The sequence below is a fragment of the Diceros bicornis genome, chromosome 10 (genome assembly GCF_020826845.1).
Source record: "Diceros bicornis minor isolate mBicDic1 chromosome 10, mDicBic1.mat.cur, whole genome shotgun sequence".
In the NCBI taxonomy this organism is placed as follows: domain Eukaryota; kingdom Metazoa; phylum Chordata; class Mammalia; order Perissodactyla; family Rhinocerotidae; genus Diceros; species Diceros bicornis.
The window spans coordinates 21,049,526-21,075,294 of NC_080749.1; the positions used below are offsets into that span (position 1 = coordinate 21,049,526).

The window sequence follows — 25,769 nt, forward strand, 5'->3', positions numbered from 1 at the left end:
TTTCTGTGAAACAACATGCCAAACACACCATCCCTTTCTCCTGCCAGGCGCTTTTGAAAGTGTACTGGGTCTTCACGAATAATAGTGTCCTTGGAGTTTGTACAGTTCGGTAAATTTAAGGTTAGTGTGAAAACAGTTTCATTATGAAGTCTCTGACAGTAATGCCTGGCCAGGGTTCAAGGCAGCTGCACCTTATGCTGAATAGTGAGCTGAGGTACACAGTGTTTTGGTGGGCCTCCCAAGTTGTTGAACCCAGTACAATTGGATGCTTCTTCGAGGGGTCTTACATGGCAGCAGCAGAAAATTTTATAAAATTGAAATAAGCTTTTTCAAATATTATGTGGAAGACATGCATTGCCATGCCTTGCCAAGTAATAAAAGAGATTTTCTTGTTCCGGCACTTTAGAATACCTAATTATACCCATCTGAGTTAATGTTAAATTTTAATTCCTCAAAAATAAAGAAGCACTGGGAGTTGATAACACTTTTATTTTTTCCATTCTTGAAAATGGTACCATAATAAACACTTGATGGGTTTATATTATATTGTTGCTATTTGAATTAGAAAATTTTGCTATTAACAGTTTCATGATCTATTGTAAATGTGGTGGGCAGTCTGTGTGGTCAAAGAGGTGTGTGGTTACAAATGGCAGTGAACTTTTCAAACAGCTCTTGCAGCTCCAAACCACAGAATCAGTACTCTGTCTTTTTAGTCGCACCTACATACAGTGATGATAACTTATTACTTATAACTTAACTAAGATGGCTATCATAAAGAGAAGGGAGCGTGTCAATTTTTTCTCAGTATAATAGTAATCTTTTTCTAAAAAAAAAAAATTATCTTCCACTTAATTCCTGTGAATTCTGGTGTTTATAATAATACAGACAGGTGCAAGGAATCAAATCATATAATCAAACAAAATTTTATTAACTTTGCCTCCCAAATAAGGATATGTTATGTAATTAAACAGATTTCTTTGTACCTGATAAGATGTGAGCATGTGTATCTTTTCCAAAGTTTAATTCAATTAGTCATTGGCTGATGGTTGAAATAAGAGATGAGTTATTTAATCCTGGCTCAGTGCTAGTTCTCTACCTTATTTTCCAGCAATTTGGTTTTTTATTCCCAGATTTTATCCTTTAGTATTTTGCCTCTTTTTACCTTCTTAGTCTCCACACATGCCTATTAACTTAAATTTTTTTCCTGTGAATTTTGAAAGCCCATACTTTATGATCTCTGTTATTCTCTCTTTGCCTTCTGAATTGTAGATTTGTAACTTTTTTCTTAATTTCTACCTGTAAGCTCATTTCTCTAAGCAAGTGGCGAGGTTTTGGAGCCTTCTTATTTCATAAATACTAGATCACATAGCATGTTTAAATGATTGTTCTTATAGCCTGCTTGACTAATGTTTTCATCTACAACTCCCTAAAACTATTTCCTCTCCAAAAGAAATTAAGTATGGGAAATAAACTACATTTATTTGTTTTTATTCTTGACTTTCTTCTTGAAAGGCAATAATTTGATATTGTCTTGTTTGAGAGTTTAAAGTGCTATAATTTGACTTCTGCCAACTTTAGTTTGATCAGTGACAGATATAAATTACTTTTGTGGTCTAGTTGTGCAGTTAACTTCACTAACCTGTCTTCTACATGAAAGAATTGCCATAACTGGTTTAAAATATCACCTTACAGTCTGAGTTAGAAGTTAACTAACGGCAGATTTACCTTGCTGCCTTGGCCGACACTGGGGAGGGAAGCTATGGGATTTAATTAAAAAAAAAAAAAAAATAGTTTGAATGTTGTGGGGAAAAAAATCTCTGAAAATATATGCAAAGCAGTGGCTTAAATGAACATAAGGCCTTCATTTAAAAGTCCCCTTGGGAAAGAAGCTTGCTTATTACAGAATTGCTATGTTTAAAAATAAGTATCTTTTTACTGGAAATGACACAAATGCCCTTCAATGAGTGAATGGTTATACAAACTGGTATTTCCATGCCATGGAATACTACGCAGCAATAAAAAGGAACAAACCATTTGTTACATGCAGCAACTTGGGTGGTTCTCAAAGGAATTATGCCAAGTGAAAAAACAACTTAAAATGGAAAAACTGTGTGCTTCCATCTATATAACATTCTCAAAATGACAAAATTATAAAAGATGGAGAACAGATTCGTGGTTGCCAGGCATTAGGGATTGGGGGCGCTGGGGAGGAAGCAGGATGATTGTGACTATAAAGGAGTAGCATGAGGGATCTTTGTAGTAAGGGAACAGCTCTGTATCTTGATTGTGGTTGTGGTTACATAGATCTATATATGTGATAAAATTGCGTAGAAAGTACACACACGAGTGAATGTAAAACTGGTAAAATCTGAATAAGGTTGTGCGTTATATCAGTGTCAACCCTGGTTTTGATATTGAACTGTACTTATATAATGTTATCATTGCGGGAAACTGGATAAAGAGTACATAGGAGCTTGCTGTAGTATTTTTTGCAACTTCCTGTGAATCTATAATTATTTAAAAATTAAAAAGTCAAGTACAAAAATACCCATTACTTATGTATGTGTATGTTCCTCTATAGTATTGAAAAAAGTATCTATTTTTAAACAAATATCTTCTGCAAAATACCATTCATACATTTCATATTGTTCATTTGTGTTATTTTTACTAAGTCATGTTCACATGTTTCTGAGCACAATAGAAATACCTCTACATCAAACATATCTGAGATGCAGTTTTTGTTTTGGTTTTATATGCCTTATTTTCCCTAAATGCCAATTCTTTTCTTATTCTCCTTTTATTAGGGCTTGCTACCCTTTCACTTTCCAGCCCCTCTTTATATAAACTAGAAAGAGTCTGATATCAGTCATGGGTATTGTTCATTTTCCAGTTGCTATAAAAGATGTTGTCAAGAGCTATGTGTTCATTATTCAACCAGATATTTACATTTTAAGCCTACTGATTATCTGTAAGACAAAATGAAAGATTTTATCCTCTTGTAAAGACATAAAACCAGCAAATGAGAAATAATTTGGGGGAAGAAAGTAATATAAGCACTTAAGTTATACTGTGGTTACTGTGTGACCATACACCTTTTAATACAAAAGTATTAAATGTTTTAAAGCAGTGGGGGAGGAATGTGAGGAGGTCAAAAGTAAAAGTGTAGAGGTGGAGGAGGATACCAACGTGAGGATGAGCCTTCTGTCGTATGGATGACCTTGATCCGTTTTGAGTTAATTTTTGTGTACGGTGTGATGTAAGGGTCCAGATTCATTCTATTACATGCAGATACCTAGTTTTTGTCTCAGCACCATTTGTTGAAAAGATTATTATTTCCCCATTGGATTGTTTTGGCACCTTTGTTGACTATAGATGTAGGAAGTTATTCTCAACTCTAAATTCTATTCTATTGATTTATATGTCTATTGTTATGCCAGTAGTACCATGCTGTTTAATTATGTAACTTTGTAACGAGTTTTGAAATTGGGACATGTGAGTCCTCCAACTTTGTTCTTCTTTTTCAAGATTGTTTTAGCTATTCTGGGTCCCTTTTATTTTTCTACATAGTTTAAGATCAGCTTGTCAATTTATGCAAAGAAGCAGGATTGGATTTTGATAGGGATTGTGTCAAATATGTAGGTCAGTTTGGCAACTTGGGGAGTATTGCCATTTTAACAGTATTAAGTGAGAGAAATTCTTTAATATTTAATGATTCACTTAAAAAGAATAATAAATTCATTTCTTAACAGAAATACTATATTTTATTAAAAATAACTTTTAAAAATAAAAGTATTGAGAAGAATGGCATTGTTTTACATTTTTGCAAATCTTCTTAATGTTTGGCTCATCAGAAGATAGCTGGGTTCTCATATCTGGTTTTACATTCACTCTTATATGACATGTGGTTTTGGTTGAAATAAAGACGACGATTTGGCCACACACGAATATATAGGGGAAAAAGGACCTCATGGACGCTTTGAAAGGATCTTGATGATCCACAGTGATCCACAGATGATCCACACTTTGAGAGCGCCTTCTCCAATGAAAAGAAATATTTATTTGGAAACTCAGAAACTTGATTGCAAGTCACAAGTCTGCCGCTTAATAGCTGATGTGATTTTGAGCAAGTAATTTAGCCTCTCAGTCTATTTCTTCATAAAATGAAGATGTTTCTTCAATTGTAGAATGAGGATAATGACACTTCCTTTTAGGGTTTTTGTAAGCAGAAAACCAGATCATTCCTGTTAAGTTTTGAGTATCTAGAAAGGACAGAATTGATGCTTGTCTTTCATATATACTTATCAACCTCTCTCTATTATACAGGATTAGCTTAGGGTTTTTTCCACTGAAAGTTTACACATCACAGCATGGTAACCTTCATATAAATTTGATTCATTGTATAAGTATTTACTTAAAAGCTGAGCTTTATTCATATAGTTTCCTATTATCAGTCCTTTTAATTACAAATCATGATAGTGAACAAGAAAAGGGAAGAGCCAACAAAAGAGGTAAAAGAATTTCTCAGAAATGAGGGAGTTAAAATTGATGCCTCCTTAAAGATCGTTTGTCACCATATTCTAATCCTGCCATTAACTGTTGAAGAATGAAAGAAACTGCAAAAATTCTACCTTAGAGAGTGGTTCTTCAGCATGTATTTTCCGCGCTAAAATTAATAAAATTAAAATATAAATGACTCCAAATCCTTAATGATTCTATAAATAGTAACCAAATTATATATCAAGTTTTAGAAAATAAACTCTTGCCTCTAAAACTCTGCACCATTACAAGTAGCAAAGCTTAAGTGATGTGATTGTTGCTATACAGGACATGAAATGTATGGATTCACTCATCATTCATTCAGCAAATAGTTACTGAAAACTTACTGGTTTTATAAAACATTAAAAGCCCTTGCCCTCATGGATCTTACTTTCTAGTGGATGAAACAAAGAAATGAAATTTATATAAAATATAACGTCAGAAGTTATTGCAATGGAAAAAAAATCATGTTGAGAGGTTCAAGAGTGATGGAATGAGGTATAGGGTCTATTTTAGACTGAGTGGTCAGGGAAGACCTCTTGACGTTTGAGCAAAAACCTGAATGAAGTGAGGGAACAAGCCATGAGCTATGTGAGGGAAGAACATTCTGGGTAGAAGGAACAGAAGATACAAAGGCCATGAAATGGGGACATACTTGGATAGAGATGGAAATTACACTTGTTTACTGAAGTTCAGCAGTGTTCTCCCCAAGACAGTTAGGATTTAAAGGAACAAGTACCTTGAGAACACTTCGAAGTGTGGCTCTGGGACTGTCAACTATGCATATTTATTAGCTAAGTCAATAATTTCCACTGTAGAGCCTGCTAATCCCAAATGTACTAGATTTTAAGGGACATTGGCAAGGTCTAGACCCAAATCTTTAATGTCTACTTATGAAGAGTTTCTTGTTTTTTTAGTGCTAAACCGAAAGATGTGGTAGTTTTCTTAAACAAAGTTACCTGCATCACATAGATCCTTAGATAAATCTTTGTGCTTTGTGTTGGAATGTGAGAGAAGTCATCTGGTCCAACCTTAGTGGTTCTCAAGGATCAGTCCAGTGGCAATCACCTGGGCAGCTTTTCCTAAAGTTATCTGCATTTCCTTTCCTTTCTTCTTCCAGGGAATATTAGAATGGGGAGAGGGGGAAATATCTGGCTTGTGCCTTTTGAGCAAGCTCTTGTGGGGATCTGATATGACCGAGAAATCAATCAGATAATCATTTAGCCTTTGCTTGAACTGTTCTAGTGACAGGAGTGCATTCCTAAGGGACTTGTCTCTTTTTTTTTTGTGAGGAAGATCAGCCCTGAGCTAACATCCATGCTAATCCTCCTCTTTTTGCTGAGGAAGACTGGCTCTGAGCTAACATCTATTGCCAATCCTCCTCCTTTCCGCCCCCCCCCCCCCCCCCCGCCGCCAAAGCCCCAGTAGATAGTTGTATGTCGTAGTTGCACATCCTTCTAGGTGCTGTACGTGGGACACGGCCTCAGCATGGTGGGAGAAGCGGTGCGTGGGTGCGTGCCCGGGATCCGAACCCCAGGCCGCCAGTAGCGGAGCGCACGCACCTAACCGCTAAGCCACAGGGCCAGCCCAGGGACTTGTCTCTATATTATATTTCTTTGTTTCAGGGTCTTCAGATTAAAATTTATATATATCTATATCTATGTATTTTTGTTATTGTGAGTGAGGGCATAGTAAGAGGAGAGGAAATCCAGCTCGTCCCAGGCATTATTGAAATGTTATCATAAGGGTGCATCAATATCAATGTCACCTGTTCCCCTCCTCCTCCTCTCCTCTCACCTCCAGAGTAGAAACTAAGGTGTGGGTAGGGATGAGAGACTATCATAAGGGTGCATCAATATCAATGTCACCTGTTCCCCTCCTCCTCCTCTCCTCTCACCTCCAGAGTAGAAACTAAGGTGTGGGTAGGGATGAGAGACTACCTGCCCAGGCCCATGACCCTCCTGCTTGGCCCAGTTGTCCTTAAAAGGGGAATGGTGGAGGAGTAACCCTATAGATGTCCTCAGTAGATAGTTGTCTCCCCTCTATACTCCCCCTGGCAGTTTAGCGCCCTCCTTAGACTTGCCAGGGTGTATTCCGTATTGTTGCTGGTTGAGAAACTAGATCTGGTCCTCAAAGCACATTAGATCTTGTCACAGAACCAGGCAACTAGACCGTAATAGTATCTTTGTGATTTTAGGTTTTCTCTTACTCAAGGTGGTACAACCACAGGAAAGAAATATTTTGAAGGACATTTTTAAAACCTATTTTTAGATCATTTTGATAACAATCAAGTTGATTTGAGAGAAATGATGCTCTTTACTCGGGTAATTTTGTCAATTTCTGTGTCTTTTGAAGTCAAAAACATTTCATGTTTATTATTTAATATGCCAACAGATTGTAAACTTTTTTTTTTTTACTGGGATAGAAAACTGAGCCAATGTAGAACTTACTACATTTCTAAAATTAACTTTTAGAAAGTTTATATTTTTTAAAAGCTTTTTTAAAAATCGAAACAATGCATACACCTAAAAATCGAACAGTAACAGTAGATCTGTAATTGATTATCATTCCCTTATCTACTGTTTTATTATCAAGATTCGTGAATCACTTGAAGAGAGCTAGAATGTTCTTAGCACCAAAAGTCATATAGATTCTTTTTTATGTTTCCGTCAGTTTATCAAAAACATGTCACATTGTTTTGTTACACGTTAGAAGCATGGATTTCCTCTAATTTTTTTTTTTCAGTTTTCTTGGAGTTTCTAATTATCTTTCTTTTTTTCTGATTAACAAACAATCATGTACTATCAACATATCCTCAAAGTTATTCAGTCTCTGTTTCATGGAGGCCTCTTTCCCTCAGAGATTTTCTCTTGGCTTCTTGTGTCCTGCTCTTGTCCTGGGACTTCCCTTCACTGCCCTCCTAGGTTGAATCAGCTGTTTGCTGGATCCTGAGGATCCTTCCTCTTTCTTGGTTTTTACACTCATTTTGCTAGGTAATAGCCTGAGGTATCTTCCCAAGAAAGGTTGCTTAGGAAGTAAACCTTTTGAGATTTTACCTGAAGTCTTTATTCTGCCATCATACCTGTTTGATAGTATAGAATGCCAAATTCAGAATCATTTTTCTCTTGTACTTAGACGTATCACTAGTGTCTTCTAGCATCTGGGTTGGTTTTGAGAGATCTGCTGTGAAATTTTCCAAGCATATGCAAAATTTGATAGATTACTCAGTGCTGCAGTTACTGTTTTGCTCTAGCTTTATCCTATATCTATCAATCCATCTTATTTTTTGATATATTTTAAAATATATTGCAAGAATCAGAGTACTCTTGAACATTTTGGCATGCATATAATTAGCTAGAGTTCAATATTTGATTACTTTTTTATAGGTAGAAGAGCATACAGAAAAATGCACAAATCACATACTTACCATTCAGTGAGTTTTTGATAAATTGTGTACACGCCTGAAACCCATGTGTCAATATATAGATAAGATATATCTATATCTATCTATATTCAAGATATAGAACATTATCATCACCCCAAGGAATAACAACTGAAAGTTCTGATTCTTTTCCACCATATATTTTCCTGTGCTAGAACTTATATAAATGGAATCATACAATATGTACTCTTTTGTGTAAGGCTGCCTTCATTCAACATGGTTTTCAGATTTGTCCATGTTGTTGCATGTATTAATAGTTCCTTTTTATTACAGAGTAGTATTTTATTGTATAAATATACAGTTCATTTTCCTGTTCTGTTGATGGCCACCTGTGTGCTGTTTCTAGTTTTTAGTTATTATAAATAAAGCTGTGTAATTCACAAGACTATGTGAGAATAAGTTTTAAATCTTAAATTAAAAATACCTGCTAACATGCAATATACTGCACAAAAATCCATTTGCTCATTTCTTCTTTATTCCATTCTTTTCCTAGTTCTTGAATTTTTGTTAATACTAAATTAAGTTATAACTTAGCTGAGAGTACTGTCACACTTTTTATGATTTCTTGCTAATTCTCAGTAATATAAAGAGCGGGTAGGAAGATTATTTAAAATCATCCCCCTTTTTAAAGTTTTGAATATTCTTTTTGAAACTTTAGAATTAGCCTGTTTTTCCTGGCCCATTGATTGACTTTAGGTAATTAGGTGTTTATATTAATTAGGTGTAGTTAAGAGTGTGTCTTTCTTAGAAGTTAGCATTTCAGCATATAAAGCCATTGAATTTTAGTGGTAGAAGTTTTTAAGGAATGTGTTTGTCTGACATTAACTTTATATATGAATCACCCTTGATCCAGAGAGGCATGACTTTTTCAGTTATGAATGCATTTTGCTTGTTTTTTAATAAAGATTATCACTTTCGCTTGTTATAGTTTTGGAACAGCAGTTTTAAAGACCCAGGTTTAAAATCCTATATTCATGATCTAGTGGGTCTTTTCCAGCTCTAAAGTTTTGTTAAATCCATGCGATAAATTAAGAATGAAATTTTCTGGTTGCCATACTATATTACACAAAAAATTTTATCCTGGTATAATGTCCAGTGTACACATTCCACAGCTTTTTGTCAGTGTTGATTTTCTTTTTAATGAATGCTGATTTTGAAATTTAATTAAAGCAAAAAAAGAGTAAAGTGTTTTTTTTAGTCTGGTATTCAAGCTGTATTTGTGGCGTATGAAAATGACTGTGGCTTTTCTGAAAACTGCATACAGCTACTATACAACTCTTTGGTTACATTTACCTTACTACTGAAATGGAAAACCCAATGATAAAATACGTGACAGTTAAAAGGATCGACTTAAATGTTAAGTGCAGCTTATATCCACCTGTACTTTATTGGCATGTAACACCTATATAATTTTAGGAAGGACTTATTCATCTTTTCTCATGTCATTTTTTTCTCGGTTTATGTGGCATTTGTGAAAATGCTTACAGAAATGCTGGTACTAAGATAAGGGATAATTGATGTTGTTTGTGAAAATTACACTAAGATCACAGAATGGCAAATAATTAAATTGCTTCTGTCCTTAAAGACATACCTCTGCATTCACGAAGCTCATGACTTAATGGGGATCCATTTGAGTCAAAATTTTTGTATTTTGAATGGCTGCAGCTTCCATTTCCTTTTCTTTTTTCTTCTCCTTCTACTCATCCTCCTCTTCTTTCCCCTCGTCTTTGGACAGATTTGCTTAAATATAGGACAGGATGAATGGAGCTATGAAAAAGGAGGAACAAGAATCTCAGCGGTCTTTTTACTTGAATATATGAGGTTCCAAGGATTACATGGGATTTACACCTTCCTTCCAAGTGCACAATAGAGAACTAAGTGAAAGTTGATGGTCAGGTAACTATTAATTGAATTGATTTTACATATCCTATCATAAAATTTGAATACAAGCATTTTTGTCTTGCCCTCATTTCTCTCACAACTCTTCACCTGGCATCTTATGCTTCAAAAATAATAAATTATTTACCCAAAGTTAACATAACCAGATAAGGGTCCAGCCAGGGCTTTATCATGGGTCTCTAAATTTCAAGCCCAACTTTATACCATACCAAGTGTAAAGGAATTAACTTTTTAGCCCCAGAACTTAATGGAGGCAAGTTTATTGGGGAATATTTCAAATTAGATGCCTTGTCAGACTTATTACAACCAGACTTTATACTTTCTTCTAGACTTCATAATTTACTCCTAGAATTGCCAGTTGCTTAAAACTAATTACTTATGTACTTAGAAGACCTTCCCTCTTGACTCAAGTGCTAATATTTATAACTATATTGTGAATGAACCTGAGCTACTCAGTGTGCAAATTACAAAATTGAAAAGTTAGCATTAATTGTCCATGATATAACTGAAAAATAATTTCATTTTATTTAGTAAAAAGTTTGTTTTGTATCTACTCTGCAAGAGTTTTTACTTTCAGCATTGTGAGATTTAATGGTAAGGAAATAGACACTATAAATATGAAAGCATACCTACATCTCTTTTAACTTGATGACTTGATCCAATTCAGTATTTAAATTCTTCACACTATAGACGAAGTCAAGCAGTTGTAGCTCCAGAATTTCCGTATATGAGTAGCTTGAGAATGACAGTTTGGTTGCTGGTGCTAGCTACTTTTTTCATGGCAAAAATACTGTGTTTATTTAGATTGTGTATTAATTAAGAGTGGCTTTTATGGAAGCAGATACAGACAAAAAATAAGTAATATCTTACTTATTTTGTAAACCAGGATTTTTTTTAATGAAGTAAGTTTTATGAAGTAGAACGTTTTAATAGCTAGTTTGTTGTTAACATTGCTTGACATCCATTCCATGAATAGTTTTCTTGGTTATCTAGATTATTTTTCTTTATATCTGAAATAATCTTTCTGAACTAAAGTTAAGCGAAACTGGAGGAAATTCAGTATATTTCATACTGAAATGAAGTACAATACTTGGTTCCATTTTTTTGTAAGGTAAGATTTGTCCTTTTTAGGATCATAATAAATATGTTATGGCAAAAGCCAAACAGCAGTGATTTGCATAAATTTTCAACAAATCTAGGTTAGCAATAATGTTTACAAATCATCGCCATGAAAGGAGGAGAAGGCAGGAATGGAGATCTGAAGCAGTTGCAAAAATTGGGAATTGAGGAGCATCAGAATATGGTTCTTTAGGTGTATTATGATCCCAAAGGTAATGAGGAATTAGACTTGGCTTTCATGAGCAGGCATTTGAATATGGGTCAGTCAGATGTTCTTGATCATGCACTGTTGTAGATATCTACAAGAAGATTTCAAAATGTGGTGTGTGTTTTTTCAGAGAGTTTGTATATAATCTGACATATAAATCAAGTTGAAATTTATTGGCCAATGTTGCCTTTTTTCTGCTGATATTTTTAAACAGCTTTATTGAGAATATAATTCATATATCATAAAATTCATCTATTTGAACTTGGCAGTTCATTGGGTTTTAGTATAATCACAAAGTTATGCAACCATCACCATAATCTAATCTTAGAGCATTATCATCACTTCAAAAAGAGACCTCATATTCATTAGCAGTCATTCTCTGTGTTCTTCACCCCCTCTCCCAGCCCTAGGTAACCACTATCCACTTTTGGTCTCTATAGATTTGCCTCTTCTGGCCATTTCATGAAATCATACAGTATGTCATTTTTTTGTGACTGCCTTTCACTTAAACATAAAGTTTTTAAGGTTCATCCATGTTATCAGTATAAATCAGTACTTCATTTCTTTTTTTGGCTGAATACTATGCCACTGTATGGCTATACACATTTTTAAAATAAATTCATCAGTTGAGGAACATTGGAGTTGTTTGTACTTCTTGGCAATTATGAATAACACTGCTATAAACGTTCTTGTACAAGTTTTTGTGTGGATGTATGTTTTCATTTCTCTTGGGTATATACCTAGGAGTGGAATTACTGGGTCATATGGTAACTCTATGGTTCACCATTTCAGAAACTGATAAACTGTTTCCTAAAGTAGCTTCACCATTTTGCATTCCCAGCAGCAATTTAAGAGGGTTTCAATCTCCACATACTCGCTAATGCTTGCTCTTGTCTATCTTTTTGATTATAGCCATCCTAGTGGGCGTGTAGTAATATCTCATTGTGGTTTTGATCTGCATTTCTCTAATGATTAAAGATGTTGAACATGTTTTCATGTGCTTATTATGGGCCACTGTTTTATGTAGACTTTGATATTTAGATGTTGTTTGTATAGTTCTAATGCATTCTACAATTATTCAGTGTTTAGGCTGTGTGTTCCATGTAAAATACCAGTATGTATGTGAACATATTAAAGGCTTAGTTCTAAATCATATTGGAGAATTGGAGAGATACTGATTCATCAGTGTTTTCCAAACTTACCTGATAAACAGGGTAGTCACCAGTTTGCCCAGGACAGTCCCAGTTTATGCATGTTGTATTGGCATAATTAAAAAGTGCCCTCTTGCACTCTCAAGTATGCCCTGATTTGGACAACAAATTATATGGCCATCCTACTGACAGTTAACCTAGAGTACTAATTTAAATATGCACTTGCTACCTACTAAATCAGAATCTCCAAGAAAAAGGCTTGGAAATGTGTTTTTAGCAATTTCAAGGTCAAGCACATTTGTAATATAGTATTCTAGCAGAGTGCTGGTGTTGCTCTATGACCCGAAGCCCATTATTGTCGTTTTCCTGGGACAGTGAGTTCCAAGTTAAAATTGGAAAGAAATAGTGTCACCTGATAGCCTAGCACCATCCATCTCCTTAAAGTGATGATAGAGGAGGAGTAGTTCTTAACACGCATGTTGGACAGGCTTATAGGGGCAGGAGAGTATGGGAAAGGAAAGTGAAATAATTTTCTGGAACTAGGGTGGTCTCAGGATGGAGCTCTAGTAAGAGGCAATGAGCAAAGCTGAGCTTCTCAGTAATATTTCCCTTTGAGTCTGATGAGAGTAGAGGAGAGATTCATGAAGGTGTTCTTGAAACCTCAAAACTAGGAATAAGAATTAAGGGGGAGGAGGGAGGTGGAAGAAGTACTTTCAGATTCTGAGACTATGTTAGAAGGAAGATAGAATGTGGGACTGAATGTGGTTTTTATTTGTTTGGGGGTCAGTGGGATTTGATAATATTTGCACATATGGTCATTTATAAGTCTTGTAAGATATCTGTATTTTTATACAGGTATCAGAGATGCCCATCCAGGTTTTAATATACATATTTTTTGCTGATTGTATAACTTTGTCTTTAAGATGAGAGTGGCCACATTTGACTCAGTAGAAAGTAAGTAATAATGCACTAATTATTTGTGGAGGGTCTTGTACTGAGCCATTCACATTTGTTCATTTGGTTAATTACCTTTTAGCACCAATGCCACATAGTTAAGAAATAAATTAAGAAATGGCTGGGCCAGCCCCATGGCTTAGTGGTTAAGTGCGCGCGCGCTCGGCTGTTGGCTGCCCCAGGTTCGGATCCCGGGTGCGCACTGACGCACCGCTTCTTGGGCCACGCTGAGGCCGCATCTCACATACAGCAACTAGAAGGCTGTGCAACTATGACATACAACTATCTACTGGGGCTTTGGGGGAAAAAATAAAAAAAAAAAAAAAAAAAAAAAGATGGCTGATGAGGTGGGAATTTATTTGTATCCCAGCATAGCTGTTGCCTCATGATATCTACATTAGCCAGAAACTCAAGCCAACTATTCTATGGGCTATATTAACAAGTAACACTGTCTTAAGTATAATTATCCATACCATAATGTTTCATCCAAAAACTCCTTGGATGGGAGGAGGAACTTCCCCCCCCCCCAAAGCCCCAGTAGACAGTTGTATGTCATAGTTGCACATCCTTCTAGTTGCTGTATGTGGGACGCGGCCTCAGCATGGCCGGAGAAGCGGTGCGTCGGTGCACACCCAGGATCCGAACCCAGGCCGCCAGCAGCGGAGCACACGCACTTAACTGCTAAGCCACGGGGCCGGCCCAGGAGGAACTTTTTTTAAAGCTATTGAGGTATAATTGATGTACAGTAAACTGCATGTATTCAAAGTGTATATTTTGAAGAGATGCTAATTTTTTAAATTGATGCTATGGCAAGTCTGCCATTATAATTTGTCTTCTAAGCGTACAGTAACTGGGTGGAGAAGTCAAATGGCCTGTTAATTTAACTTGAGGTAGCTGTCAAGAATTATCTACAGTAAGATGATTTACATTGGATTATTAAGACGTGCATATTTAGAGAGCAGGTACTCTTTTCTCCAAAATTCAAAAACTAGTGACTTTTCATTTTTACGTATTGAACTGAGAGAATGAGAGCAAATAATTATATGCCTAATGAAGGATATGGAATAATAAATGCTTGAGAAGTTCAAAAGAAAAAGGAAATGTCTGGACTGAAGACCTTAGGGAAAGTTGTGAGGAAGAAAGTAGATCATGAGACAGGTGAAGACAACAGGTGGAAGAAAGTGAATTGGAGTTTGAGCTAGAACTTAGAGAATAGATGTGATTCACCAGGCAGAAATGGGAGGAAGAGCATTCTAGATAAAGAGAGGAGCACTGATGAGTACAGGTAGTGAAAGGTGAGTGGCCTGTGTGGCTGCAGTCTAGGATGGATGAGGGGAAATAACAATGGAAATTTTGGGCAAAATTGTACAAGATCTTAAATGCCAAACTACAGGATTTGAGTTGCGTCCTTCGAGTCAAGGGGAACTAACTGCTGAAGGGTTTCTTTTTTGAACAAGGTAATGTTGATACAGATTTCATTGCCTCATTGTTTCTAGGGCTGTGTTTTTCTTAAAGCATTTATAACGTGACCTCTGCCTCTTATGCTATTAACCTTTTTCTCTTTTATACTTCGGTTGTGGTGATCAGGAAATTTATTTTAAAATTGTCTGTTACAGTCAACCTGTTACCTCCTTATTTTTCTTAGTATTATCAGATCTCTTTACTTATAATACCAGATCTGGAAGAGACAGGGAGAGAAAGATTATCATTACTATTGTAGAATTAGAGTATGGCTTAATTTAGAAAATTTATGCGTTTTCAAGAAATATGAATCTTAGGCAACCTATGAAGTCCTGAAAGATTCAAAGATATTGGCCTTCCTTTGTATATGATGATCCAGGATTGTATACTGTCTTATTACTTTCTTGACCTTTAATTTAAAAAATAAATTTAGAGAAGCAAAGCAAATTCAGCTTAAGAAAATTATCTTTTTTTTTTTGAATGTTATAAAGGATGCCTACAGGTTATAAATATAGGGTTGAGGGGGAAACGAGAAGGTCTCAAGAGTATGTTTCTATTCTCATCTCATTGTTTATTAGTTTCTTAACTCAGGTATACAAATAAAAACTGCATTTAAAATATGAAGAAATACACATAAGCAGTTCAACTGTTTATCTTAAAGCCAAATTCATAACCCTAAGTGGTGTCAGTACTCTACTTTTAAAAGATTGTGATAATTTAACAATACGATTTCCCTCGCAGTGGCAAGTCACTTCAGCCAGTGTTGGATTATGTGTACTTTTTTTTTATTTTTGCTGAGGAAGCTTGGCTCTGAGCTGACATCTGTGCCCGTCTTCCTCCATTTTGTATGTGGGACTTACGAAATGCATGATGTTGTCTGTCTGTGCCCAGGATTCGAACCTGCAAACTCTAGGCCACCAAAGCGGAGCATGCAAACTTAACCACTACGCCACCAGCCCGGCCCTGGATTATGTGTACTTTTAACATTTTTGGGCTTTTAGATTAATTTTCTGTTTTCATTTTCTGTTATTATCTTACTACTTTTTTCTTTCCTAGGAATTAACTGTCTCTTAAATGTGACACTGCATAAATTATTTTCATTTAATTTCCTATGTAAGAAAATAATAATCATTTAAGGTTCTCTTATCTGGTTCTACTATACTGTTCATTCATTTGTTCAGTCATCTATTCCTTGAAAAAAACATTTAGTGAATACCTACAGTGCGCCAAGCCCTAGCTTTGAGAATGTAGTAGTCCCCCCTTCTCTGTGGTTTCATTTTCCACAGTTTAAGTTACCTGTGGTCAACCATGGTCCAAAAATATTAAATGGAAAATTCTAGAAATAAACAATTCATAAGTTTTGAGCTGCACGCCATTCTGAGTAGCGTGATGAAGTCTCACGCCGTCCTACTCCCTCCTGCCCAGGATGTGAATCATCCCTCTGTCTAGCATATCCACGCTTTGTACACTACCTGCCCATAGTCACTTAGTAGCCTTCTCAGTTATCAGATGAACTGTCATGGTATTGCAGTGCTTGTGTTCAAGTAGTCCTTATTTTATTTAGTAATGGCCCCAAAGCACAAGAGTAGTGATGCTGGAAGTTCAGATATGCCAAAGAGAAGCTGCACAGTGCTTAAAAGTGAAAAGGTGCAAGTTTCCAACTTAACAAGGAAAGAAAAAAAGCATATGCTGAGGTTACTAAGATCTACAATAACTTTTATTACAATATATTATAATTGTTCTATGTTATTATTATTGTTGTTAATCTCTTAGTGTGCCTAAACTATAAATTAAACTTTATCGTAGGTATGTATGTATAGGGAAAACATAGCGTATATAGAGTTCAGTACTATCTGCAGTTTTAGGCATCTGTTGAGGGGTCTCGGAATGTATCCCCCGCAGATAGGGGGGACTACTGTACAAAAATCAATGATCTAAACACTTGCCCTGGAGGAGCTCAATCTAATAGGAGAGGCAATCTAATAAGTCACTACAAATCCACTTGATAAGTTTGATTGAAAAAAGAGGGGGTATATTGAGGTATATACAGGGTGCAATGGGAGCAACATCCTGCCTTAATTCTTACCTCACCATTTCTTAACCCGTAGGGTTAACCCTATTCAAATCAAACAACTGAGCGTTCCCTAAAATCCTCATGAAGTTTCTCCCTTCCAAGTCATTGCTCATAATATTTCTTCTAAGTGAAATAACCATTTACCACTCCTCTCCGCCATTGTGTAGGTCACGTGTTTCCATAACCTGTTCTTTTTTTTTTTTTTTAATTTATTTACTTTTTCCCCCAAAGCCCCAGTAGATAGTTGTATGTCATAGTTGCACAGCCTTCTAGTTGCTGTATGTGGGATGAGGCCTCAGCATGGCGGGAGAAGCAGTGTGTCGGTGCTCACCCAGGGGACCGCCAGCACCAGAGCGCGCGCACTTAACCGCTAAGCCACGGGGCCGGCCCTCCATAACCTGTTCTTAAATGCTGATTTCTTTTTGAAATATACCCCAGAGAGTGCTCTTCCTTATGTTCTCCTGTGGCACTATATATGTATCATTTTCATAACTTATTACTCTGTACCTTGTATTATGCATAGTTCGTCATATGTACAACCCCTATCTCCAGTACTAACTACCTGCCTTCCCCTACACCCAGTCAAAGAGACACTGCTCCATTTTAAAATTACCTGAGGTCAGGGACTTTGTCAACTTAATAATAATACCTTGTACACCATTGTACTTAATGCTTGTAGATTTGAATGTAGTTAGATATCTTGTGTTGATCTGAGAAAATAGTAGAGAACGACTTACACCCCTAGAATACTCTATTTAGTAACAGACCTAGAAAAAGAAACTTCCTTTTCATAAATTCAGACATACTCAACTTCAAGCTAAAATTCTGTCGAAACTTTGACTTGAATAAAATTCCTCTGTTGGTTTAAGTGTGACTTCAGTAAGAAATTAGATTACAATAAAATTACAGTCTGGGGGCCAACCCAGTGGCGCAAGCGGTTAAGTGCATGCGCTCTGCTGCAGCAGCCCGGGGTTCAGATCCCGGCCACGCACCGACGCACCGCTTGTCAAGCCATACTGTGGTTGCGTCCCATATAAAGTAGAGGAAGATGGGCACGGGTGTTAGCCCGGGGCCAGTCTTTCTCAGCAAAAAAGAGGAGGATTGGCATTGGATGTTAGCTCAGGGCTGGTCCTCCTCTCAAAAAAAAAATAAGTAAAAAATTACAGTCTGATAGCTGATACCTTTTTTTAAATGAGCTGATGAGTCACGTCCTATTAACCTCATGTACATATCCCAGTTAATGCGCTATCCCAGTCTCAACACTGGCATTAGGTCGATTTGGCCACGAACACTGAACTGTCCTTATCCTTCCTGATATTCTCATTTTTTTTCCTCTGGACTGAGGCATGTCTTCAGGGCTACTTGTGGAACTTGTGTATTTGCCTAGTTAGGAGAATTGATTATTAAAACTCTGCTAATTAACACTGTCCTGTTTTGAATTCTTCCATAGAAGAACTGATAATGTAATCACCAAGGATAGAGAATACTAACCTGAAAAAAATATTTTGTAGTATGCTTTTCTTCTCTCAAGCCATACTAAAATTACCTCACTAGGAACCTTTTCAGAGAGGTAGCTAGCCACTTGCTCACCCATTTTGTTTCACAGTAAAAACTCTCATTGCTCTCTTGCTTCACTGACGCCAGTATTCTGACCTTCGTTTCTAGATCACACGTCTCCTTTGTATACTTTTTCTGATATGTGGGTGGTGTTAAAAGAAGATAGAGAACTAAGCAGATTTAACGTGTGTTTTTTTTTTTTTTAAATCAATTTCTGCTTTGACTTGGATTGTAATCCTTTTAATTATCTCTTGTATTTCCATGACTTCCACTTATGTTGTCTTTTCTCCTCTCTTTAAGCCCCCTTGCCACCTCTACCTTCATTTTCATAAATGAATTCCTCTCCTATTTTGCTGAAGATATTGAGGCCATTTATTATAGTATAGGGTCACTGATTTAGCCATGGGTGCTTTAAAAGTCTATCTTAGTACCCATACTCTTTCTTTACCAGTCTCAAGTGAAGAAATGTCCCTCTTCTTCAGACCTCAACTTTCTTTAGAATGTGTTGATCCTTAACTATGTGCCAGAGTCTGGGATAGGATTTCTAGGAGAGACAGTAATGAGTAAGATATAATTTTTACTTGCCCATAAGAAGCTTACTGACCTGTGTTTGTGATCCCATTTTCCGCTGCTTGCATTATTTGTTCTCATCCTTGTCATTTATTTTTCTTTATAGAATTAGAGAATTTTTAAATGAGGAGAAAGATTACTTTTCCTCAAGGAGATAAGAGAAGGGAGCCTCTTTTGAATTACACCTTCTGTTTTTTTACCATTTGAGAAGATTTCTGAAAGGAGTGTGTTATGTCTCTAAGGTCTGTGGTGGCAGGAAAAAAAGGCTGAAGTTCTCAGCTGTGGTAAGGATTCCCATGTCTGTTTTATTAGTCCCAACCTTTCAACAACTTTAAATCCAGTAATTCCTTATTTCAAATATATATATGAGATAAATGTATATGAAATTATATATAATTTCACTCTCTAATTAGATAACATTACAATATCTTATAGGAATGTGGTACTAATATATAGTTAATAAGTGCTGTCTTGTTTATTTTTATGAGTTTGTGTGTACACAACCCTAAACCTAGGGCAAAAAGCATCTTGATACTGTGGGTGGTTAGAAGGTTTTTGGTTTTGGTTTTTATTGTGGTAAAATATACATAACATAAAATTTACTATCTTAACCATTTTTAAGTGTACAGTTCAGTAATGTTAAGTACATTCACACCGTTATGCACCCAATCTCCAGAACTCTTTTCATCTTGCAAAGCTGAAACTCTGTACCCGTTCAGTAACTCCCCATACTCCTCTTCCCCAGCTCTTGGCAGCCAGCATTCTACTTTCTGTGTCTTTGAATTTGACTACTCTAGGTACCTCAAGTGGAATCATATAATATTTGTCTTTTCATGACTGGCTTATTTCACTTAGCATAACGTCCTTAAGATTTATCCTGTTCTAGCATGTGTCAGAATTTCCTTCCTTTTTAAGACTGAATAATATTTCATTGTCTGTATATACCACATTTTTTAAATCTGTTCTTCTGTTGACGGTCATTTGGGTTGTTTCCAACTTTTGGCTATTGTGAATAATGCTGCTATGAACTTGGGTGTACAAATATCTCTTTGAGACCCCACTTTCGGTTCTTTTGGGTATATACCCAGAAGTGGAATTGCTGGATCATATAGTAATTCTGTTTTTAAGTTTTTGAGGAATCGCCATACTGTTTTCCATGGTGCCTGCACCATTTTACATTTCCACCAACAATGCACAGGGGTTCCTGTTTTTCCACATTCTCACCAACACGTGTTATTTTCTGTTCTTTTAATAGTAAGTATCCTAATAGGTATGAGGTGGTATCTCTTTCTGGTTGTAATTTGCATTTCCGCAGTGGTTTGTGATATTGAGCATCTTTTCATGTGCTTGTTTGGCCATTTGTATATCTTCTTTGGAGAAATTTCTTTTCAAGTTCTTGGCCCATTTTTTAATGGGATTTTTTGTTGTTGTTGAGTTGTAGGTGTATTTTGTTTTTATCATAGCTTTGTTAGGCTTCAGTTTTAAGCAATACTTTTTAAAAAATCAAATTTCATTATTATTTATTGACACATAAAATGTGTTAAAATGTGCTGTACATGTAACTAGAAACCTAAATATTGAATGCTTCATAAAGTAGTAATATAATGGGGAGTATTGGTATCTTTTTCCTTAGCAACAGTTGAAGCTGTTTATCATAAATATAATTAGGTACTGTATAGCTCCAAACTGTTTTCAGAGGACTAAATTAGACATGCAAAAATACTCATTCTCTCTGGTTTTCAGGAGATTAACTTTTAGTTTTCAGTCAGTTCTTAATAAACCAAGCTAAGGTTTTTGAGTCTAAGTTAGAATTCTGTCTTAATAGATGAAGTTGTTTTTGAGAAGCATTATAAACTTCTTCTAAGTTGAATTTCCCCAGTTTACAACTCAATTATATTAAGGTTAAGCATCTAAGGAATGCTGATACCAAAATTCTGATGCCTATGTCAGTGGGCTATTTTACAGATAGTTTAGTCTATACATCTGGGATAAGTTCATTATTTCTTTAAAAACCTTTTCATTTTCATTTCTAGTCTTCAAAACTTTAACAATGTTATTTAAAAGCCATTTGTATTTGAAAAAGAAAATTAACATTCACCAGGTACAATGAAAAGTAAGGCAGTAGATGAAAAATGAAAGTTGATTAACTGCCAGAAGCTTCTGAAATAGAGGTACCTTTTCTTTTTTGAGGCTAGTGTTTCTTTAAGAGAACCTCCACTTAGACTAGCTTCCTTTGATTGCATGGACAAGGAACAGTTTATGAGCTAAACTGTGTGATCACAGTAAAGATCCCAGGCTTCTGTTATGTTTGGAAAACGTTCATAGCAGTACCAGTAGGAATCATAGCCCATGGAAAAGGCATTTTGAAAGAGCATGATCTAATTTTAAATGGGAATCTAGGCAGACCTATATCCTTTCCTCCAACATCAGCTTTTTTAAACCATAAATTTAAAAAATATTGTTATAGGTTGAATTGTGCTCCCCACCCCACCCCCAACTCTAATGTCGAAGTCCTAACTCCTAGTACCTCAGATCATGACCTCATTTGGAAATAGGGTCATTGTAGGTGTAATTAGTTAAGATGAGGTCATACTGGAATAGAGTGAGCCCCTGATCCAGTATAACTGGTGTCCTTATAAAAGGGAAAGTTGGAAACAGATACTTATATGGGGAAAGTGCCATGTAAACATGAAGACTGCCATCTGCAAGCCAAGGAGAGAGGCCTGGAACAGATCCCTCATAAGGAATCAACCTTGCCAACACCTTGACTTTGGACTTCTGGCCTCCAGAACTCTGAGACAATTTCTCTTGTTTAAGCTACCCAATTATAGTATTTTGTTACAGCAGCCTTTGCAAATTAATACAAACATGAAGTAGTCCATATCCATCCTATCTGTCAGATAGATAAACATCCCCCTTTGTGCTCATGACATATTCCTGCTGTCACGTTCAGGAGTCAATTTAAAAAACAAATAGACATCATCAGCCATCAAGAAAATGCAAATCAAAACCACAATGAAATACCACTTCAAAACCACTATGGTGTCCATAATCAAAAAGTCATGTAATAAGAAGTGTTGTTGAGGATGTGGGGAAATTAGAATCTTCATATACCAACCATGGTAATATAAAATGGCGCAGCAGCTTTGGAAAAACTCTGGCAGTTCCTCAAATAGTTAAATATTTAAACAGTTAAACCATATGACCCAGGAATTCCACTCAGGCATATAACCAAGAGAAAAGAAAATGTAAGTTCACACAAAACTTGTACGTGAATGTTTATAACAGCATTATTCATAATAGTTAAAGGGTAGAAACAACCAAAATGTCCATCAGTTGATGAGTGGATGAACAAAATCTGTTATCCACACAGTGGAGTATTATATGACAACAAAAAGGAATGAAATACTGATTCATACTACAACATGGATGAACCTTGAAAACATGCTAAGTAAAAGAAGACAGTCACAAAAGACCACATATTGTATGGTCCTTGTATATGAAATGTCCGGAATAGGCAAATCTATAGAGACTAAAGTAAATTAGTGGTTACCTAGCCCTAGGGGAATGGCCGGGATTTGGAGGGTGATGGCTAAGGAGAGTAGAGTTGCTTTTTGGGATAATGAAAATGTTCTAAAATTGTGGTGAGAGTTGTACTACTCTGTGGATATACTAAAAGCCATTGAATTAGACACTTGAAGTGGATGAATTGTATGGTATGGGAATTATATCTCACCAGTAAAGCAGTTTTTTAAAAAACAAAACACACATAATTAAAAAAACCACAGTAATTTGTGGTTAGGAGGAACAGTTGATTGAGGGATCATTTATTATACATGATATATTTCAGTTTCTTTGTTAAGTGTTAGGTGTGAAAAGATCATTCAGAGACTTAGCTTCGTTCTTAGTTGTAGAGACAAAATCATTAACAACTAACTATAGTAAAACAAAAATCAAAATTGTAGTTTTGGAGCAACACTTATTAGAATTCAGATAAAAAAAAACCACAAAATTCTTCTGCTTAGGTTCTCTGGATCCTGCAGTTTTATCAATTACCTATATACCTAGATCATATTGCTGTAGCCTCCTTTAGAAATGTATTTTACCCTTGTGGGAAGGTGCCACTTTCATAGATTGAGGAGCATAAGACACAGACTAAAACCTAGGACCATACAGCTTTTTTTCGTTCTTAATGGCTTTTAAACCTCACTTGGCTCTCTATTTCAGAGACCCAGAACTAGGAGGCTAGGACGAGTGCCCTTTTTGTCCCACTTGTTCTGCAGTGGCAATTAACAACATCATTATCTTAAGGTAGTATTTTTTTTTTGTTGGTTTACTTCTGTGGGTTTTTTTTGTTGTTGTTCTTTTTGCTTTTGCTTCACTAATTTGGGAGTTATTTCTATTAATGATTACCCTTTTTTTACCATATGTGTATCATTAGTGTCTTATTCTCCTTCCCAAACAATACCAAGTGTCTTTGAACTCTATCTCTGATTAGTCTTCTCTTGCTCTTTTTTTTTTGGTGAGAAAGATTAGCCCTGAGCTAACATCTTTTGCCAATCCTCCTCTTTTTGCTGAGGAAGATTGGCTCTGGGCTAACATCTGTGCCCATCTTCCTCTACTTTATATGTGGGACGCCTGCCACAGCATGGCTTGATAAGTGGCACATAGGTCCGTGCCCAGGATCCGAACCTGTGAACCCCGGGCCGCTGAAGCAGAGTGCATGAACTTAGCCACTACGCCACCGGGCTGGCCCCTCTTCTCCTGCTCTTTTAATTGTAAGTGATAGAAATCCAAAGCATTCTAATTCAACAGAAGGGGAATTTACTAACTCATATGACTGGTAGGTCTAGAAGTTAAGGAACAGTTAGGTCCAGGCCTCAGATGGTATAATCTGACTCTTATTTCCTCTCTGCAGGCATTCTGTAGATAGCTTCATCCATGTTGCCAGGAAAAATTGGTTGCTATAAATCCTTATGGCTCTTGATCCCAATAGGAATGAGCTAGTGGTGTGGAAGATCTTAGGGCACATTCTGAATGACCCAGCTTAAGTCACAAGTTCAACCCTGAACTGTTACCAAGGACTGGAGTGTGGTACAAACATACCTCGTTTTCTTGCTCCTGGGACTGAAAGTGGGAGTTGAGTCAAGTGCAAGGGAAGGCCTCTGATGAGTGATGCTACTACTAGAAGTAGAGGAACAGGGCATTCAATAGATGGAAATAAGAGAAACCAATATACGCAGTCAGTATTCATTGAACAAAATACATGGACCCACATACAAAGGAATGTAACAGTCCAAAATAAATTTTGACATCAGATCTTAGAATATGTTAGACCTATAATTCTTTAAATTGAGGAATGGAGTCCACATTGCTAGAGAAGTACATATTTTAAGAGATCCAACATGGTAGATGTAGTTAAATGATAAAGAGGGGAAAAACTAACAAGACACTGGAAATAAGTATTGAATTATAGATTAATTGGTTCAAGTGTAATGCCAATTTTATAAGCATACATCAGTTTTCACATACAAGTAGGGAATATTATGTGGTGGCTAAGATTGCTGACATCAGTACTGTCCAATAGACTTTGTACAGTGATGGAAAGAAATGTTACCTATCTGCACTGTCCAACATGTGGCTATTGAGCACTTGAAATGTGCCTAGTGTAACTGAAGAACTGAATTTCTAATTTTATTTAATATAAATTAAATTTAAATAGTTACATGAGACTAGTAGCTACTTTATTAGACAAGCACAACTGTCTAGACTTGGAATATCTTGAACGATATCCGGCCCGCTTTATTTGGTAGCTTTAAGGTATTAGGCAGTTTACAAAACCTTCCTTGCCTTCGTTTCGCCATCTGTAAAATGGGGATAAATACATACCTATCTCAATGGGTTATTTTGAGGATTAAATGACTTAATTCATGTAAATGTGTTTGCCACTCACTGTCTTTGTCAGTTTTGGGCTGCTATAACAAAATACTATAGACTAGGTGTCTTATAAACAGCAGAAATTTATTGCCCACAGTTCTGGAGGCTGAAAGTCCAAGATCAGGGAGCCAGCGTGGTTGGGTCCTCTTCTGGGTTGTAGACTGCTGACTTCTCGTTGTGTCCTCACGTGGTAGAAGGGTCTAGGGAGCTGTGTGGGGTTTCTTTTATAAGAGCACTAATCCCATTCATGAGGGCTCCAGGAATTATGACGTCATGACCTAAGCACCTCCCAAAGACTCGACCTTCTAACACTGTGACATAGGGCATTAGGATTTCAACATATGAATTTTAGGGGGATCAGACATTCAGATCATAGACCTGGCATACAGCACTCAAGTGTTAGTCATCTTTATTGTCATTATTTCACCACCAAGGAATTGGAGCTAAAGAAATGAGGGGCCAGTAGTCCAACAATTAAAATTTTTTATTGAAGGTCTTAGAAGTATAGCACTTGGGCCATTTATTGATAATGTGTACATTATTATTGACTGAGTACAGAAAATGGTGTTAAAATGTAGCCTGGGGAGATTTAGGGAAAAACATTTCAGTACTACCTATTGTCAGCTCTTAAAATTCGTTGCCAAGGGAGGTGGGGAAAATTTTATGTTTATCAAACCAAGGTCTCTGAACATACGTCATGGTGACTTCGTCAGTATTTTCCATTTTTAAAGTGGCTAAATGTATCTTTAAACCTTTAAAATGATAATCATGTTTTAAAAAATACTTTTAAATATTTTTGTTATTTGCCAATAATACCTGTGGCCTTACTAATTGACATCTTTAGCAGAACTTTTCTTTAAG

At 36.2% G+C, this 25,769-nt stretch overlaps 1 protein-coding gene across 9 annotated transcripts in view; it reads left to right on the forward strand.

The window, feature by feature from the left end:
* R3HDM1 (R3H domain containing 1) overlaps window positions 1–25,769 on the forward strand; it is a 181,945-nt gene that overhangs the window by 2,843 nt on the left and 153,333 nt on the right. The window contains exon 1 of one of the 9 annotated variants that reach the window (XM_058548874.1): window positions 9,208–9,874. The exons of the other annotated variants lie outside the window; for them this stretch is intronic. The gene's annotated coding sequence lies outside the window, so the exon portion shown is untranslated. Of the gene's footprint in view, window positions 1–9,207; window positions 9,875–25,769 lie in introns of those variants that run through there. 9 annotated transcript variants of the gene reach the window in all.